Source organism: Tamandua tetradactyla, chromosome 10 (genome assembly GCF_023851605.1).
Source record: "Tamandua tetradactyla isolate mTamTet1 chromosome 10, mTamTet1.pri, whole genome shotgun sequence".
Lineage (NCBI taxonomy): Eukaryota > Metazoa > Chordata > Mammalia > Pilosa > Myrmecophagidae > Tamandua > Tamandua tetradactyla.
The window spans coordinates 6,672,036-6,691,516 of record NC_135336.1 but is presented as its reverse complement, the minus strand read 5'-3'; the positions used below and the strand labels follow the sequence as shown (position 1 = coordinate 6,691,516).

Below are 19,481 nucleotides of genomic sequence, written 5' to 3'. Positions count from 1 at the left end.
ACCCAAGCATTACATTAAGCTATACAGGATTAAAGGCATTCATTCTTATTCTGGGCTCCCTACGTTTCAGTTGTTCAAATAAGCTATCCAGACAGGTTAAGTTAGATTATGTCCTACAGAAAATTTAAGTTCTGGACAAAATAAGCTTTTCTTCCTTTGGTCTCAAATAGTAGATGAAGTTCTAAAATGCAGAAAATATTTCTTAACCCTGTATTCTGAATTACTTTAATCCTGACCTGATCAGCTTCATTCTTAACTCTTCCAGGTTGTACATATATAAAACAGCCTCTTTAAATCCAGAAATAATAACTACCACTCCAAGCTAAATCTGATTGTTATAACAGCTGACAGTCTAGGTTCCTGTTTTCTTATTAGTATTTTCTAAATGAGACCATGCAATAATTTGCTCTTTTGTTTCTGGGTTATTTTGCCTCACCAAATATCCCACAGGTTCATTCACAATTTTGCATGCTTCACAACTTTATTCCTTTTTGTAGCAGCACAATATTCAGTCATATGTATAGTGTATAATTCCTTTAATGTGTCATTGGATTCAATTTGCTAGCATTTTGTTAAAATTTTTTGCATCCATGTTCATTAGGGAGGTTGGCCTGTAGTTTTCCTAGCATCTTTACCTGGTTTTGGTATTAGAGTGATATTAGCTTCATAAAATGAGTTAGGTAGTATTCCTTTTTCCTCAGTTTTTTGGGAAAAGTTTGAGCAGAACTGGTGTTAGTTCTTTCTGGAATGTTTGACAAAATTCCACTGTGAAACCACCTGGCCCTGGGCTTGTCTTTGTAGGAAGATTTTGATGACTGATTAAATCTCTTTACTTGTGATTGACTTGTTGATATCTTCTATTTCTTCTTGAGTCAACTTATTCATGTATTTCTAGGAATTTGTCCATTCATCTACATTGTCTAGTTTGTTTATAGCATCCTCCTATGATTTTTTTAAAAATTTCTTCAATTTCTTCAAACCCCCTTTCTCATTTCTGATTTTATTTGCATCCTCTCCCTTTTTTTCTTTGTCAGCCTTGCTAGTGGCCCATTAATTTTATTGATTTTCTCAAAGAAACAACTTTTGGTTTTATTGATTCTTTTTATTGTTCTTTTATTCTCCCATTCATTTAACTCTGTCTTAATCTTTGTTATTTCTCCTATTATTATTATTATTAGTAGTATTTTTACATGGGCAGGCACTGGGAATCAAACCTGGGTCTCCAGCATGGCAGGCAAGAACTCTGCCACTGAGCCACTGTTGCCCACCCTTCTCCTATTCTATTTGCTTTGGGGTTAGTTGGCTGTTCTTTATCTTCTTACTCCAGGTGAGCAGTTAAATCCTTGATCTTTTCTCTTTCCTGTTTTTTAATATAGGTGTTTAGGGCAATGAATTTCCCTCTCAGCACTGCCTTTGCTGCATCCCATAAGTTCTGATATATCATATTCTCATTTTCGTTTGTCTCCATATACTTACCGATTTCTCTAGTAATCTTTCCTTTGACCCACTGTTGTTTAAGAGTGTGTTATTTAATCTCCATACATTTATGAATGTTCTTGTTGTTCATGGTTATTGAGATCCAGCTTCATTGCAATGTGATCAGAGAAAGCGCTTTGAATAATTTCAATATTTTAAAATTTATAAAGACCTATTTTGTGTTCTAGCATATGATCTATCCCAGAGAACATTCCATGAGCACTAGAGAAGAATGTATATCCTGGCATTTGGGGATTTAGCAACCTAAATATGTCTGCTAGGTCTAATTCATTCATCCAATTGCTTAAGTTCTCTAGTTCCATATTGACTGTCTATCTGGTTGTTCTATCTAGAGAGGAGAGTGGTTTATTGTTGAAATGTCTACCACTCATGTTTGTCCCATGTATTTTGGAGCTCCTGGATTGGGAGCATAAACATTTATGCTTATTATTTCTATTTGGTGAATTATCCCTTTTTATATATAGTATCCTTCTTTGTGTCTTATGATGTATTTACATTTAATATCTATTTTGTCGATTTGGTTATATTTGTCCTGCTTTCTTTTGGTTATAGCTTGCATGGAACATCTTTTTCCATCCTTTCACTTCCAATGTATTTGCATCCTTGTGTCTAAGTCTCATAAGTAGCATATAGCTGGTTCGTATTTCTTAACCCATTCTGTAAAACCTGTATTCTTTAATTGGTAAGTTTAGTTTGTTAACATTCAAAGTTATTTCTGTAAAGGCATTTCTTGAATACATCTTATTCTTTGGATTTTATTTGTCAGATTTATTCATTTTTTTCATTTTCTCTTTTCTATTTTTTAAGTTATCCTTACCTAGTACTCTTCAATTTTGTGTCTTCCTCCAGACCTCCCTTTCCTGTCTTTTTATTTCAGCAGACAGAACTCCCTTTAGAATTTCTTATAGGGCCAGTCTCTTGTTGACAAATTTTCTTAGCATTTGTTTGTCAGTAAAAATTTTAATTCCTCCCTCACTTTTGAAGGACAGTTGGCTGGGTACAGATTCTTAGCTGAAAGTCCTTGTCTTTCACTATCTTAAATATTTCATACCGTGACTTCATGCCTCGGTAGTGCCAGTTGAGTAGTCTGAACTCAGTCTTATGTGGTTTCCCTTGTACATAGTAGATTGTAGATTTCCTCTTGCAGCTTTCAAGATTTTCTGCTTCTCTTCAACATTTGACAGACAGATTCACATGTGCCTTGGAGTAGGCCCATTTGGATATTCTATTTGGGGTCCATTGGACTTCTTTGATTTGCATATTTATGTTTTTATAAATGCTGGGAAATTTTCCCCTATTATATCCTCAACTAACCTTCCTACCCCTTTACTTTCTCCTTCTGGGGCACTGATGATTCTTATATTTGTATGCTTCACGTTGTCCATCATTGCTCTGAGACGTAATTCAATTTTCCCACTTTTTTTTGCCATTTGCTCTTTTGTGTGTTTCAAATCCATTTCCCTGTCCTCTAGTTTGCTTATTCTTTCTCCTGCTCCTTCAAATCTGCTGTTGTGTGTCACTAGTATATTTTCTATTTGGTCTACAGCATCTTTAATCTCTGTGATATCTGCTATTTTTCTATTTATTGTTTCAAATTCTTCTTTATACTCTTGTAGTTTCTTCTTGATCTCCTTTATGTCATTAGTCAATCCACTGGTTTTATTTAGTGGAGTTAGATGAATGTCTTTTATTAGTTGTTCCAAAGTCTGTTTATCCACAACTAGGTGGATTTCCATGGAAATGCATCTCTACCCATTCAAGGTGGGTCACTTACTAGAGTCCTTTAAGAGGGAACCATTTTGGAAAGAGCTCAGAGCTGACACAGAGACATTTGGAGCTGCAGAAAGAAAACTCCCTCGGAGAAGCTGTTTGAAACCAGAAGCCAGAGTAAAGACCAGCAGATGTTGCTATGTGCTTTCCCAGGTGTGCCAGTTTGAAACTACTATGTACCCAAGAAAAGCCATGTTTTAATACTGATCCAATCTTGCAGGGCCAGACTTATTGTTTAGGGTAGAATCTTTGAGTAGATTATTTCCATGGAGATCAACTGACTCAATTGTGGGTGTGACATTTTGAGTAGCCGGAGATATAGCTGCTTATTCAAGATGGGTCTTGATTAGTTTACTGGCGGCCTTTAAAAAAGGGACTTTGTTAAAAAAATTTATTTATTAATTAAAAAATAAAACATCAACATACATAATCAGTAATGGACAATATCATCACTTAGTTGCATATTCATAATTTCTTTGAACATTTGCATTAATTCAGAAAAAGAAATAAAAAGACAATAGAAAAAAAAATAAAATGAACACAGGAAAGAAAAAAAAACAAAAAAGATTATACCTACCATACCCCTTACCCCTTGCTTTCATTGATCACTAGCATTTCAAACTAAATTTATTTTAACATTTGTTCCCCCTATTATTTATTTTTATCCCATATGTTCTACTCTTTTGTTGACAAGGTAGCTAAAAGGAGCATCAGACACAAGGTTTTCACAATCACACAGTCACATTGTGACAGCAGTATCATTATTCAATCATCCTCAAGAAACATGACTACTGGAACACAGCTCTACATTTTCAGGCAGTTCCCTCCAGCCTCTCCATTACATCTTGAATAACAAGATGATATCTACTTGATGCATAAGAATAACTTCCAGGAAAACCTCTCAACTCTGTTTGGAATCTCTCAGCCATTGACACTCTGTCTCATTTCACTCTTCCCCCTTTTGGTTGAGAAGGTTTTCTCAACCCCTTGATGCTAAGTCTCAGCCCATTCTAGGGTTTTTCTCAATCCCTTGACACTGAGTCTCAGCTCATTCCAAGATCTCTGTCCCTTGTTGCAAGGAAGGTCCACACCCCTGGGAGTCATGTCCCACGTAGAGAGTGGTAGGGTGGTGAGACTGCTCATTGTGTTGGCTGGAGATAGAGGCCACATCTGAGCAACAAAAGAGGCTCTCTTGGGGGTGACTCTTAGGCTTAAATTTTAAGTAGACTTGACCAATCCTTTGTAGGGTTAAGTTTCATATGAACAAACCCCAAGACTGGGGGCTCAGCCTATAGCTTTGGCTGTCCACACTGCTTGTGAGAATATCAAGAATTCAACTTGGGGAAGTTGAATTTCTCCCCATTCTCACCATTCCCCGAAGGGGGCTTTGCAGATACTTTTCCACTCACTGATCGAATCACTCTGGGATTTATTGTGGCATCACTCTGGACAAACCAGCAAAATCTCATGTCCTACCTGAGATTCCAAGTACTTATGGCATTCAATCAAACTATCTACATGAGTTATATTAGGAAATGCTCTAGTCAAAATCTAAATTTTGTAACAAATAAACATTTTTTGCTTTAGTCTCACAATAAGGTGACATTTTAAAGTATTAATTATCATCTATTTTCAGCACCCTGCAATAATGACATTCCTTTGTTCTTGCTCATGCAAAAACATTTTTAAAATTTGTACATTGTACATTTCACTATTATTACACACTCTAGGCATTCCTAGATTATACCATCTCAATCTTTAACATTTATCTTTCTTTCTGATTTCATTTATGTCCCCAGCCCTCCTGCTCTCTATCATTCCCACATGCAGCTTCATTCAGTGTTTTAACATAATTGTATTACAGTTAGGTAGTATTGTGCTGTCCATTTCTGAGTTTTTGTATCCAGTCCTGTTGCACAGTCTGTATCCCTTCAGCTCCAATTGCCTAATATCTTACCCTATTTCTATCTCCTGATGGTCTCTGTTACCAACGAAATATTCCAAGTTTATTCACTAATGTCAGTTCATATCAATGAGACCATACAGTATTTGTCCTTTAGTTTTTGGGTAGTCTCACTCAGCATAATGTTCTCGAGGTCCATCCATGTTGTTACATACTTCATAAATTTATTCTGTCTTAAAGCTGCATAATATTCTATCGTACGTATATACCACAGTTTGTTTAGCCACTAGTCTGTTGATGGACATTAAAAAGGGGACATTTTGGAGAAAGCATAGTTGCTTCAGAGACAGACATTTGGAGATGCCTGGAGTGCCAACAGAGAGAGCAGATACCTAGACACAGACTTTTGGAAATGCAGAGCCCAACAGATGTCACCATGTGCCTTCCCAGGCAATTCTAAGCAAGCCACAACCCAGAGTTTTGCCCCAGAGGAGCTAAGTGAAGGTCCACAGATGTTTAGAGAGGAAACCACTGGGACCAGAAGCTGGGAGCAGTGGAACCAGGAACAAGGACCAGCAGATGCCAGCCAGGTGCCTTCCAATGTGACAGACATCAACTTTCCTTTGAGTCAAGGTATATTTCCATGGGTGCCTTAGTTTGGACATTTTTATGGTCCTAGAACTGCTAATTTGTAACTTAATAAACTTCCTTTTTAAAAGCTGTTCCATTTCTGGTATATTGCATTCCAGCAGCATTAACAAACCAAAGCACCATGTGACAGAAAAACCCTGAAAACCATTAGCCTTTTCTTCCGAGTCAAGGTATCTTACTCTGGATGTCTTAGTTTGGACATTTTTATGGTCTTAGAACTGTAAACATGTAACTTAATAAATCCCTGTTATGAAAGCCAAACCCTTTCTTATATGTTGTATTCCAGAAAAATTCTGTGCCAGGATGGTTTGGGGAGTAGAGTTCAGGCACAATTGTTTTTAAAAGCTCTTCATAATTTTTAATATGCTGCTGCAGTTGAGAACCACTGTGAAAGACAGTAATGCTATCTTCCAGGTCTGCTGAACTCTCACAACTCTTCTGATTGGCTATGTCCCTTTCCCACGTCTGTTGCCAATCCTCATAGTTAGGGGTATGTCTATGTGCTTCTCCTGCATTTGACCTTCTCATCTCTGTATCGTCCAGCTCTGCATCCCCTGATAAACCACATGAGAAAAATTGCTTCCTGGAAGTATCTTGTATATTGTCAATCTCTCTACTCTACTACTTAGACTAGTGCAGAGGTTTCTGTCTTAACAACAAAAATTCAACAGCTGTCATTCTTCCCCTCCAGCTATTTATATACATAATTGCTATGGAACAGACCTATGTAATTTGGTATAGGCAGTTATGACTCACATGCAAATACCTTTGAAAATAAGTGTGGGAGGAATTTTATATTTCTTGATGGTCTTAGCAGAGCCCAAGTATTTTCCCATCTGAATAAAACTTTTCTTTTACTACAAAAATATCCTTTTTGATGCATTTATTTATTACTTTTTACTAAAAACATCCTGACATAAAGGAACTACTTGTTTATTTTATGGTTTGAATCCTTCCTTACACTTTCCCTACATCTTTTCTTCCTTCTTTTCCTTCTTCCTTACTTCCCTCCATTAAAGTATTTACTGTGCATCTACAATGTTTCCAGTTCTGTATTAGACACTGAGGATGCAAAGATAAATAATAACTTGATCTGCACTCTATGGACTCCAGCTCAGGAATGGAGATAGACAAAAACAATACAAATTGATAAATGTCAAAAGAAAGTTTACAAACTCCTACAGGATCATTCACCTTTGTTTAGGATATTTACAGGAAAAAAATATTTCAACTGAATTTGGGAGGTCGAGTTTGATATTTTTTCAGGCAGAGATTTAAGGAAAGGTATTGTATTAGCCAGGGTTCTCTAGAGAAACAGAACCAACAGGATATATGTGTGTGCATATAAATATTAAGAGATTTATTGTAGGAATTGGCTAACACAACTGCAGGGATTGGCAATTCCTAATTCTGTAGGGTAAGCTGTAAATTGGAAACTGTAGGACATGACATTGACTGAATCCCCAGCAGAAGCTGGCTGGCTAAAGTAGAAATAGAAAATCTTTCTGACTGCAGAAATTCTCAGTTCTGGCTTTATGACTTGCAACTGATTGGATGAGGGCACTCCCCTCATTGTTGAGGGAAATTTGTTTATTGTAGATGCAATCAGCAAGAGATGCAATCAACTAGCTATACATGCAAATCCACCTATGAAATACCCTCAGAGTAGCAGTAAGGCCAGAATTTGCTTGACCAAACAACTAGACACCACAGATAAGTTTACACAGGAGCTTGACCATCACAAGGCATTCTGGGCAAAGGAACAATATGTGCAAAAGCCCAGGAATACCTACCAGAGGGTGCTCAGAAAATAGCAGCGATAGTTCTGAGGACAAAAGAGTTGTATTGGGAGAAGAAGGATGCTGACTGGTGGTGGTGGTGGTGGGAGTATTGTCTAGATTTTGTTGCTGGCAGAAATTCTTAAAGGGAATCCATCACAATCTGCTTTGGTCCAATGTCTGCTTGGTCCCCCAACTCAGGTCTCTAAACATTATTTTCTTAGCATTGACTAAGGCAATCAGACTTAGACTTCTCCCATCTTGCCCTTACTTATTGTGTTCCAGGCACACAAGCCACCTTTCTGCTCCTGACCATAAACCTCATTCCTTCCTCAGGAACTTTGCTTTTGCTATTCTCTCTACTTGGAAACTCTGTTCCCAGATCTTCACAAGGCTGGCTCCTTCTTGTCATTCAGGTCTTAATTCAAATATTACCATCTCAAGGAAGTCTTTTCTGGCCACCCCATCTGCAGTTACCCTCCCTTTATGTAGTTACTTTCTGTGAAATTACCCTATAAGGATCTCTTTGTAGCAGTCATCGTTATATAAATTGATCTTTTTAATTTACTTGTCCACATGTTTATTGCATATCTCCTTCTTCTAGAATATAAGCTCCATGAGGGCATGAACTTTGTCTTATTTTCCACTGAATCCCCAGAATGTAGCCAGTCCCTGACACTTAGCAAATGTCCAGTAAATTTGCTGAGGAAACAGGCTAACACTTATTAAAATCCCATGATTTTATTTTTGACTGAAACAGCTTAGATTAGAGATATTTTTACTTGGGGTTGAAGCTATCTCTTCCCAGGGATCAGAATAGTTATAGTCTTCACTTCATTCCCAGTATCAAGGTGTCTCAGAAGCAAGAGCAGAATTGTTATTGATGAACATGCACGGAAAACAAAAGGAAATTGAGAGCCCCAAGGAATGCTCTGGATTGGTGAAGGCCGATGAAGAGTCCCTGCCCCACCACAAAGGTGGTGTCCACCTATAGCAGAGTACATGTGTCCTAGATATAATGTCTTCCCCATCATGGACAATGCTGGAGGCTCATTTGCATCTCTGCTCTCACTTTCTAGTTTCTCCCATCTCTTTTCCTGGTAGATTTCTCCTTAGTTCTGTCAATGCTATAGTTATATAGATGTAACTATGACTCTGGAAGGTACCAAATCTCCTTCTATCTTTCTACTCCAATTACAGGTGGATTTCATCCCTGGCTCAGAATTCTGGATGTGTACACAATGTAGCCAGAGCACACCATGGGGGTATGAAGGTAACAGAGTCAGAAGAGGCAGAGGGTTGGAGTGAAGAGGACGAGACAGAACAACTATGACCCCTAGAAATTTGGCTGTTTTATTAGCTATTTCTTTCTAACAAAACATAAGGGTTTCAGGCGGGCCGCGGTGGCTCAGCGGGCAAAGTGCTTGCCTGCTATGCCGGAGGACCTCGGTTCGATTCCCGGCCCCAGCCCATGTAACAAAAACGGAGAAACAGAATACAATAAAACAAGAAAATGTTTAAAAATGTTTCCCTTTCTTCCTTCCTTCCTTCCTTCTCTCTGTCTTTCCTTTAAAAAAAAAAAAAAAAAAAAAAACATAAGGGTTTCAGGAACATTATTTTTTATTTCAAATTTAAGTAAATTTTACTGCGGTGGTTTGGTGCTTTGTACCCCAGAAAAACATGTTTTTGACTTTGATCCATTTCTGTGGGTATTAATTTATTATAAAGGACCTTTAGATGAAGTTACTTCAGTTAAAATGTGACCCATCTGTTCTAGTTTGCTAGCTGCCAGACTGCTACACACCAGAGATGGATTTGCTTTTAATAAAAGGGGATTTATTTTGTTAGTTCTTCAGAGGAAAGGCAGCTAACTTTCAACTGAGGTTCTTTCTCATGTGGGAAGGCACAGGGTGATCTCTACTGGCCTTCTCTCCTGGCCTCTGGGTTCCAACAACTTTCCCCAGGGTGTTTCCTTTCTGCATCTCCAAAGGCCTGGGCTGAGCTATGAGTGCTGAGATGAGGTATGCTGAGCTGCTTTGGCGGTACTACGTTGAGTTCTCTCATTTAAGCACCAGCCAATTAAATTAAACATCATTCATTGCAGCAGGCTGACTGCAGATGTAATCAGCAACAGATGAGGTTCACATGACATTGCCTCATATCCACAGCAGTTGACCTAGGCACCTTCACCTGGTCAAGTTGACACCTGAACATAACTACCATACCAACTTAGTCCAGATAGGTCTTAATCCTACTACTGGACTCCTTTATAAGCAAAATACAATTCAAACAGAGAAAGAAAGCCACAGGGAACAGCCAGAAGCTAGAAATCAACAGAACCCACAGAGAGGCCAGGAGAGGTTGCCATGTGCATTGGCATATGACAGAAAAGCCAAGGACTAAGGATTGCCATCAGCCAGCCCCAAAATGCCAGTCTTCTGGGAGAAAGCATTGCCTTGATTACATCTTGACTTTGGATTTCTTCTAGCCTCAAGACTGTAAGCCAATAAATTCCCATTATTGAGCCAACCTACTGCATAATATTAGATTGTCAGCCAGAAAACAAAAACATTTACTAGTAAAAGCATTTCCCAAACCCAACTTTTTTTTTTTTTTGCTTAAAATGGAAATCAATTCCAAAAGCATCTTTAAAAAACAAACAAGAAATGAGCAAAAGAAGCTGAGGAATGTGTTTATTTTGTCTTGCATCTGAGAAAAGAAGTCTTTACATAAGTTGAAGCCAGAGACATTTCTTTCTGGGCTTAGGGTGCTTATGATTGAATCCCGTAGCTAAAGGCAAATTTCCATTTCAGCTTCCTAGGTGACCTTAATTACCTGGTGGAAATCACTGAAGGTGATGCCAAGCGGTATTTAAACCTGTCATTTTCTTTTCCTATTTGGGGGATGCAGATATTTTCCACTCTAATGTGGAAAAATATTCAATCAGCTTAAATTATGCATGTACTCAGGATCAAGCCAGCTAGATGTCAGAAGCAATTCAATATATATTTTTTGAATTTGGGAGACTGAAAGCCAGCAAGATAAAAGTTTAGGAGAGCTAGATGCAAATTAATTTTACAATATGGGGAAAACAAGCATAGAAGTGAGAAATCACTTGTCCCTGGCAGAATCAATTGCTGGAATTGGTACACAACTTTGGTTGGTAACATCCTGGCACTACTGAACAGATAGGCTTAATTTCCAAGGCCTGCCTTCAGTTTCCAAGTCTTCTTGATTTTTACAAATAGATGGCAGCTCGCATATTATATTTGACATTTGCTTTGTGATTGTGACAATGTTGCCATTTCTCTGTCGCTGCTTTCATTTTTCAGTGGAAATTTTTTTTTTTCAGGGTCAAATTGATTATGTAGAGAGGGGTTCTGGAGTTTCTGAATATTTTGTCTCATAGTTGATTAATTCAAATGGATTTTAATTTAGTAAACATTTATAAAACATCTACTATACAACCGAGCTGAGCTGGAGTCAGCATGAATAAGATAGTGACCTACACACAAGGCATTCCGAAGAACCTTATGCTTAGCCCAATAACTATGATGCAAAATAGGGTATGGTAGGAGAAGGATGTGTTATATTTCAACAGATACGTAATGGCAGGGGCGGGGGTACTCCAAACAGAAGAAACAGCTTGAGCAAAGGCATGGGATTATAGGACAACCACGTGTGTTTTGGTTATAGTAAGCAAAATAGTTGAGGGTGCTTATTTTGCGAGGAGAGGGGGTGTTGAATGAGGGAAAGGGAGATTGGCAGGACACAATAAACCTTAAAAGGATTATGGAAAACCTTTGATGAACAGGAATTTGGTCAATATTTAGTAGGGAATAGAGAGCTATTTAAGGTTTTTGAGCAGAGGAACAACGGTTAGAACTGTTTTTAGAAAATAATTCAGGATGCAAGGTCACGAGAACCTTAGTCAGGGCTGTGGTTGCCAGAAGGGAGTGGAGAACTGAGACACTTATTGCTGACCCCATCTTTGCTCAGCCAGCTCTGTTAAGTGTGGGACTAATGGAAAAAAGAGATGATTGATAAATGTCACTAGCTTTAAGAAAATCACAGTATAATAATGTTAATATAACATAGGACTTTCTGAGTATCTCCACAGTCCATAGCTAATCCTCAAACAAAGTTAAAAAGTTCCAGTGATCACCCAGAATTACTATTTACTAAAACCAGATAGCTTGATATTTGGAAAAGTGCAAATGGTAGACTATAATCTTCCTCTTTTTTTTCAGTTTTTTTTAGTATATGCTAAAAACAAACAAACCCCAAACAACAATAAAAATAAGGATACATAGCCTTTATCTCCAATAATTTGGATTCAGGAAATCCAAAATGTATTCCTGTAATTTATTTGCTCTGGACCTCATTTTCCTCATTTGTAAGTTACAACCAATCATGACCCCTGGTATTTCTGTTTAAATAAGATGATTGATATTAACTTATTGTGCAAACTATAGATATTAAAGAGTCATCATAGGTGGTCAAATTTGGGGTAAAAACAAAATTCCACTGTCTGCAGTAGGAGATGGATTGAGTTCCCCTACCTACTTCCCACACTCTTCAGAAGCTAAGAATTTCTAACCTTGTGACCATCTAGATATTACAAACAAGTATTTTCCCTAGCCAGACTGTAAGCTCCACATCGGTAGGAACCATTCCTGTTATTCACCAATATATCACATAATGCCTAGAACATTTTCTGGCACAGAGTAGCCAATAGAGACGGACTGAATGAAATAAAATTATTAGTGATTTTGCCTTTCCCTTTATATTAATTGCACTCTTCTTATTTCTGGTATTTTAACCACTCAACTATCAGCCTACAAATATATTTACATTTTTTCATTCAAAAAATATTTATTGATTATCTAATTTATGCTAGATACCATGTTAAGTAGAAGATAAAATGGTGAGAAAAAATGATGGCATTTGCCTTCATGGAGTTTACAATAAATATATTTTATAATATGCAATTTCATGAATATATTTCATCTTTTCCAAACTAATTCTGTATATTATTTCCATTTAAATTACTTAAATTAAATTTATGTCCTTGAGATCATTGAAAACATCTTGTAGACTCACAACTCAAGTTAAAAAATTGTCACGAGGATCAGGAACTGTATATTTTAAAATTTTATAGTACAAAAATTAATCTATATTCATATCACTGAACTTAAAAAATAATCACACCAAAGGGATTTTTAAATGATTTTGGTTATTTAGAGTCCTTAGTAGCTTGGCTACTGTGGAAAACCACATTTTGAAAATATAGCTGTGGGTGGGCCATGGTGGCTCAGCAGGCAAGAATGCTCGCCTGCCATGTCAGAGGACCTGGGTTTGATTCCTGGTGCCTGCCCATGTTAAAAAAATATATATATATACACAAACATACATATATATATATATACACACATACATATATAAATAAATAAATAAATATATATATATATATATATATTTGGGTTTTTTGGGGGGGGGGTGGTACACGGTCCGGGAATTGAACCCGGGTCTCCCACATGGAAGGCAGGCATTCTAATCACTGAACTACCCATGCGCCCGAGTTAGTTTGTTTTTTAAAATGAGTTCTGCCAACCAACCAAAGAATCAGTGCGTGAATGTGCATGAACATGTGTGCAGCATGACACCAGAAATCCCATTTAACAAAATGTTTGGGCTTCAACCAGATATTTTGGTGCATTACAAGAACAGAAGGTTTCAGAAAGTGACAAGACATGAATTTATCATAATTTTCAATCAGTAAAGCTTCAAAGAAAGATTTGAGATAAACTTGCCATTGAAAGACTGCATACTTCCATGGTTATAATTTCCTCATCTTATTTTGGGGAGGGGGCAGGGAGTACTGATTTCTAACTTCTTTGTGTTGTGATCGGAGAATATATATAAAACTCCTTAAGTGTATAGAGACTTCTCCAGTATAACGTGGCTCAAACTGAGGCCACTTTTCTGCAAAGAGTCCATGTGGGCTCAAAAATGATGTGTACTATTCTGTTGCTGGGTGTTGAATGTCTGTTATTAGGTACATAAGAATTCAGCATTATCTTTTTAGAGAATTGAAGCCTTATCAATATTTAATAAATTAATATTTAATAAATTTTCTCTCTAGTAATACTTATAAAGTCTACTCTGACTTCCTATAATTCCTTTTTCCATTTGTTTGCTTTAAATTCTTCTACCTTTATGTTCTATCTTTTGCTGTATCTTTTGTAAATATCATATGCCCAAGTTTGTTTACCTGCTTTTAAATCTAGTCTAAAAAATCTCTGTCTTCTAACTAGAGTTTAGTTCACTCACATTGATTGTGATAACTGATAGTTTAAGTTAATTTCTTTCATTTTATTGCATATTTTCCATTTGTTCTGCTTTCTTTCATACATCTTTAAAAGCTGGTTTGATTCATCAAATATGAGGAGAAAAGTAGAAAATAGATATTTTTGTAAGAAGAATATGACATCCCATCCAAGCCAGACCCAAGCTTAGCTGTTTCATAAGTTCCATTTTAGTCATGCTGTTAGGCATAAACACAAATCACAAATGTCATGAAACAATAAAATATAAGCATTTCTTTGCTTTTGAAAATTGTTGAGAAATAAAATTCTGTGAGAAGTACAGAAAAAAACCTTTTTGTCAAAATAGCTAATATGCCTCCCTTAGGTATTAGTCACATTTCTTGTTTAAAACATTAATAATGCAGCCACGCTTTTAGTCTTTATAAAAATCAAGCTTCCAGGTAAAAATAGGGTACTTACCACACTAATCTTTAATTCCTCCACTAAACATGTAGTTATAATATACACAACAATTTCTAACCTCTAAGAACATTCTGCACAAATGAATAATTGCTCAGAAAAGCAGCAAAGCTTCAATTGCAGTATGATTTGGTAGACAATTTTCTTGTTTTCCAGTAAAAAGGAGATTACATGAGCAGAAACATTGGGCTCTCTGAGATTTCATCGATCAAAACAACATTTCTGAGCAGCTTCTCAGCAAACATTTCTCAAGGGGTTGATCACGGATTTCAGGTCATCACTCCTCACAACGTCACTGTCAGACATGACCATGTTAGCTAGTTCCTGCCTCTGCTCATTTTTGGACAGTGTCAGAACCTATCTACTATCAACCTCTATGTGCAAAGAAGGGAACTGGGTCCTTAATCAGTGAACCTTTGGCATTATATCTTCCATGAATGTTTGCCCTTCAAATCCAGGTTCCACTGTTATAACCAAAGCCATTTCTACCTTATTAGCCCATTGTGCCAAATACTCAACTGTAGTTCCTGGTTTGATGGCCAAGCCAAACTTCATCCTATTCTCCTGAATGTCTTTAAACAAAGCTCCTGGGTTCCTAGTAGCCTTGAGGTGGAAGGGGTATTGATTGGTCCCTGCTACAGCTATTGGCTTTACCCATTGTCCCAGCCTGGACACTATCATGTGCATGTCAGAGAAAAGGTCCTGGCCCAGCTACTTATGGAGGCTTTCTACCACAGAGTGACCAAAGGTGCTGTGGGGAATAAAATGCCTGTAAATTACATCCAGATGCAGACAATGAGCTCTGGATCCAGCATCCATAGGCACTCTGTCCCTAAATTGACAGGGGGCTGTTGAGGATGGATGAGCTGATCTTGCAGCCAGATGTCATGGTGCAAGTTCCTAGAAACTGGGTCTGCCTTTCTAATGTTCTTTTTAAAATTATCTTATCTTTCCATCTGTCTTAGTTTACCAGGCTGCTATAACAAATGCCAGCAATGATTTGGCTTAACTACAGGAGTTTGTCAGCTCATAGTTTGGAAGGGTAGCAGTCCAAAATCAAGGCATCGGCAAAGCCATGCTTTCTCCCAAAGTCCATAGCATTCTGGTGCTGGGTAGCTGCAAGCCTGGGGGATCCTTGGCTTGTATCTGCCTCTCATCACATGGAAATCTCTTTCTCCTTGTGTTGGCTCTTCCCGTTCTCCTGACTTCCAGCTTCTTCCTTGTGTGGTCATCTTCAACTTCTCTTTTTTCTTATTTCTTCTTTTCATAAAGCCCCCAATAATATGGATTAAGACACACATTCATTTGAGACACACCTTACTTGAAAAAAATAATATCTTCAAGAAGTCCTATTTACAATGGGTTCACACCCGCAGGGATGAAGATTAAGAACATGCCTATGGGGCGGGCCATGGTGGCTCAGCAGCAGGCAAGAATGCTCACCTGCCATGCCAGAGGACCCAGGTTCGATTCCTGGGGACCGGCCATGTGAAAAAAAAAGAACGTGCCTATGTTGGCGTATATAATCAATCAACTACATGCCATCATTTGGATTGATTGTGACTCCCCTACCCATATCCATTCCATTCGGTTTTATTTTCTTCAGCATTAGAAGTTTACATTATGCTTTTCTTTCTCCAGGGGTTACCCTTAAAATTTTAATATACCCATTTAACTTTAAAAAGTGCACAGTAAGTTAACATAGCTATTTCCCATCTGAACAACAACAAAAAACAGACATTAAAATGCCTTGAGGCAATCATTCTCTTCACTCCACATGCCATTGTTGTCCATTAATTTTTTTAACACCACAAATCAGATTATATTAATTTCTTTCAGTCAATATCTGTTTAGTTTTATCCACGAGTTCACTTTTTTTTTCCTTTGGCATTCATTTCATTTCCAAGACCTTCCCCTTGGGATTACTTTCTTCTTCTGAAGAACGTCATCCAGACTTTCCTTTAGTGAGGGTTTTTGGAAGCAAACTCTGTTTTTGTCTTGTTGAAAATGTCTCCATTTCCCTGTTCTTGATAGATAATTTCACTATATACATATATATATATATAACTATTTTGACAATTATCTTTCTTGGCACTTTGAAGATATATCTTCTACCTTCAGTGGTTGTAGCTGGGAAGTAAATTATCAGTTTTATAGATAATCTTTTTTCCAACTGCTTTTAAGTTTTCTCTTGTGTTCAGTGTTCTACAATTTCTCTATAATGTTTCTCAATGTGGATATATTTTCATTTATTTTTAGGATTCACTTTCCTAAAAATAGGAATAGGCTTTCTGAACATGAGCACAGGTGTCTTTCATCAATTCCAGAAACTCTTAGCCTTTACCTCCTCAAGCATTTTCTTCCCTCCATTCTCTCCTTCTGAAATCTTGATTAGTACATTAGAGATTCTTGCTCTATCCTTCATGTGTCTTCATTTTTTTAAAGTGTCCATCTATTTTCCTCACTGTTATGTTTTCTATGTAATTTCAACTTTATTTTTCAGTTCAATAATTTCCTTCTCCTACGTCTAATATACTATTTAACCTATCCATTAAGCTTCTAATGCCAGTTTTTATGTTTTTAATGAATAGGCATTCTATAATTAGGTTTTTCTGCTTGGTCAAATTTTACAATCATTTGTCTGTTTATCTTATTTCAATGCTCTCTTTTATACTTTAGGCATTTTAATTATATTTCTTTTATATTCCATTGATGGTAATGGCAGTATCTACCATATTCATAGAAAAAATTTGGTAGTTTGTTGTTTTTGCTCATTTTTATACACAGACTGACTCATGTATATGAAAGTTTGAGGATGTGAAATTACATTCTTTGAGAGTTCTGGGAAGAAGGCTTTTGAGGCCTGAGTTTAAAGTGTGTTTCTGCAGAGAGGATTTACATCTACTCCTTCTAGTCATCATGAAACTTTTTCCTTCCAGGACCACTTTATACAAAATATTGAACTTGAGCTTTTAGTGCCTCACAAGTAGGGTAAATTCTGGTCTCAAGTTCACTTGAACACAGTCTGGCTTTTGGATTTCTCAGAGGAAACTTTTGTTTTTTTTTTTTTTGTTTTTTTTTTATCTGTCCTACCCAGACTCAAAGTCAAGTCAAACATTTCTCTCTTCATGTTAGGGTTTTTATTTCCCTTAAGGGACCCAGCTTCATGCGGAGTTCTCTAATCCTAGCCCCCATTCTTCTCAGGCTTTGTCTCCAGTTAGAAGACAGACTAGGCCACCCATGATCAAAGCTGGCACAAGGACAAATTCTGCTCTTTCTTTCTTTTCCAACAGCTCATTCACACATTAACAAAATAAGTGATTTTATATTTTAGGTGGGTTATACCATGAAAGGTTTATTTAAAAATAACTATTTTAGCATAGATGTTAGGTTGCTGCCTAACTTTTTCCTTAAATGTTCTTCCTTTTTTTCCTCTATCTTTGCAAAGAAAGCCACCATAAAGAAAAAAAAAAAAACACTGAAGTGTGTTTATTATAATGTGATTTTAGTTTATTTGCTATTTGTTGGACAGAAATAGTCTACTTTATACATGTTTTAATTGATATTCTGTCCTAGATTAACACTACTTTTTTGAGTTTCCACTGATATGTGCTTTTTTCATATCACCTAAAAGCTATTTTCTTTGGTTAATGTCAATAAGTGAGCCCTAAGTGTAGTCCCACATACCAAACAGGCATTTCTGTTTAAGACAAATTATAGCGTTTCATGGTAAATTAGCAGCCTAGAGACATGCACAGATATTCTTTAACCCCGTTCTAAATTCTATTTCCCTACAAATTCAAAATGGCCTTGGTACTATCATTTCTCTATTTCCCAGAAGATTCCAAATACTAATTAGGTCCTAAAGAATGAGACTAGAGCAGGAATCAAGGTTTATGAATAACTCTTACCAAGTAATCATACTTCAGGCTTTGAGGATCAGGGGTGAGTAACGGAGTCCTGCTCTTAAGTAATTTACAGACATAAAAGCTAGCAAATGGTTTCTAAAATTTCTTGGACTCTTTTTTTTTTTTTGTATGCTGCATGACAGGGTCACATTTCATTATTTTTCCATGTGAGTATCCCATTATTGCAGCACCATTTGTTGAATTTTTGTTTGTTTGGTTTTTGTTTGTTTGTTTTGCTTGTTTGTTTGTTTTCTGGGAAGTGCATGGACCAAGAATTGAATCCAGGTCTCCTGCATGGCTTGTGAGAATTCTACCACTGAACTGCCCTTGCACCCCTCTTGGATTCATTTTTATGTACTTCTCAAGCTCTGTAGGAAGGGAGATGTGAAGGACAGATATTGGGTAGGAAAGTAACAGCTTCTGCTACCACAGAATATCACCGCAGCATCTGATAGATTAGAGGAGCCTCTGGCAGAAGCCACATTGCAGTGAGGGAAAAATGGGCTCATGCAGTAAATGAAAATCACCTTAAATAGACTCTTGTATGGATGCTTAGACACAATAGAAGGCCTAATAGGAAAAAAAAACTAGATACTTGGAAAAAACAATGCTGCTGTACTTTAAATCCTGCATTCAAAATGTGGCTCTACCCCAATTTACTGCATAAGAATCCACATTTTAAAAAGCTCCCCAGGGGATTTGCATGCCCTTTAAAATTTGAGAAGTTGTCTTAAGTTGATCAAGAGTCCTGATTTACCTCAGACTGAGAGGTTCCCGAGTTGGGGGACATTCAGTGCAAAACCTGGACAGTCCTGGGCAAACTGGGGTCTCGGAGCCCCTAGAAGCCCTAATTTCAACTCCCCCAACTAATTTCTTCAGGGTTCCTAGGCTGTGGGTGAGAGGTCCAAGTGGGATGAAGGAAGGACCTGGAGGTCCAAGTGGAATGTAGAAAGTACTCTTCTGTGTACTTCCTTATAGAAGAGAGTATTGAATACTGAAGAAAAACAGACAGGCAGTGACCAAGCTGCAGGTGATGGCAGTGGAGAAAGCCTGAGCAGCATCATGACAAGTTAGACCCAGAATCACCAAGATGACTGGAAGTGGTGCAGTTCTCATTCATGGACTAATTGAAATAAGCAGGTACGTGCTGAACAAAGCAGAGAGGTGAGAGGTTCAGAGGTAATCA

General features: G+C 37.3%; 1 pseudogene; it reads right to left on the bottom strand.

The window, feature by feature from the left end:
- Positions 1–14,588: 14,588 nt before the first annotated feature.
- LOC143647793 (ribulose-phosphate 3-epimerase-like) lies at positions 14,589–15,276 on the bottom strand (annotated as a pseudogene).
- Positions 15,277–19,481: the final 4,205 nt, after the last annotated feature.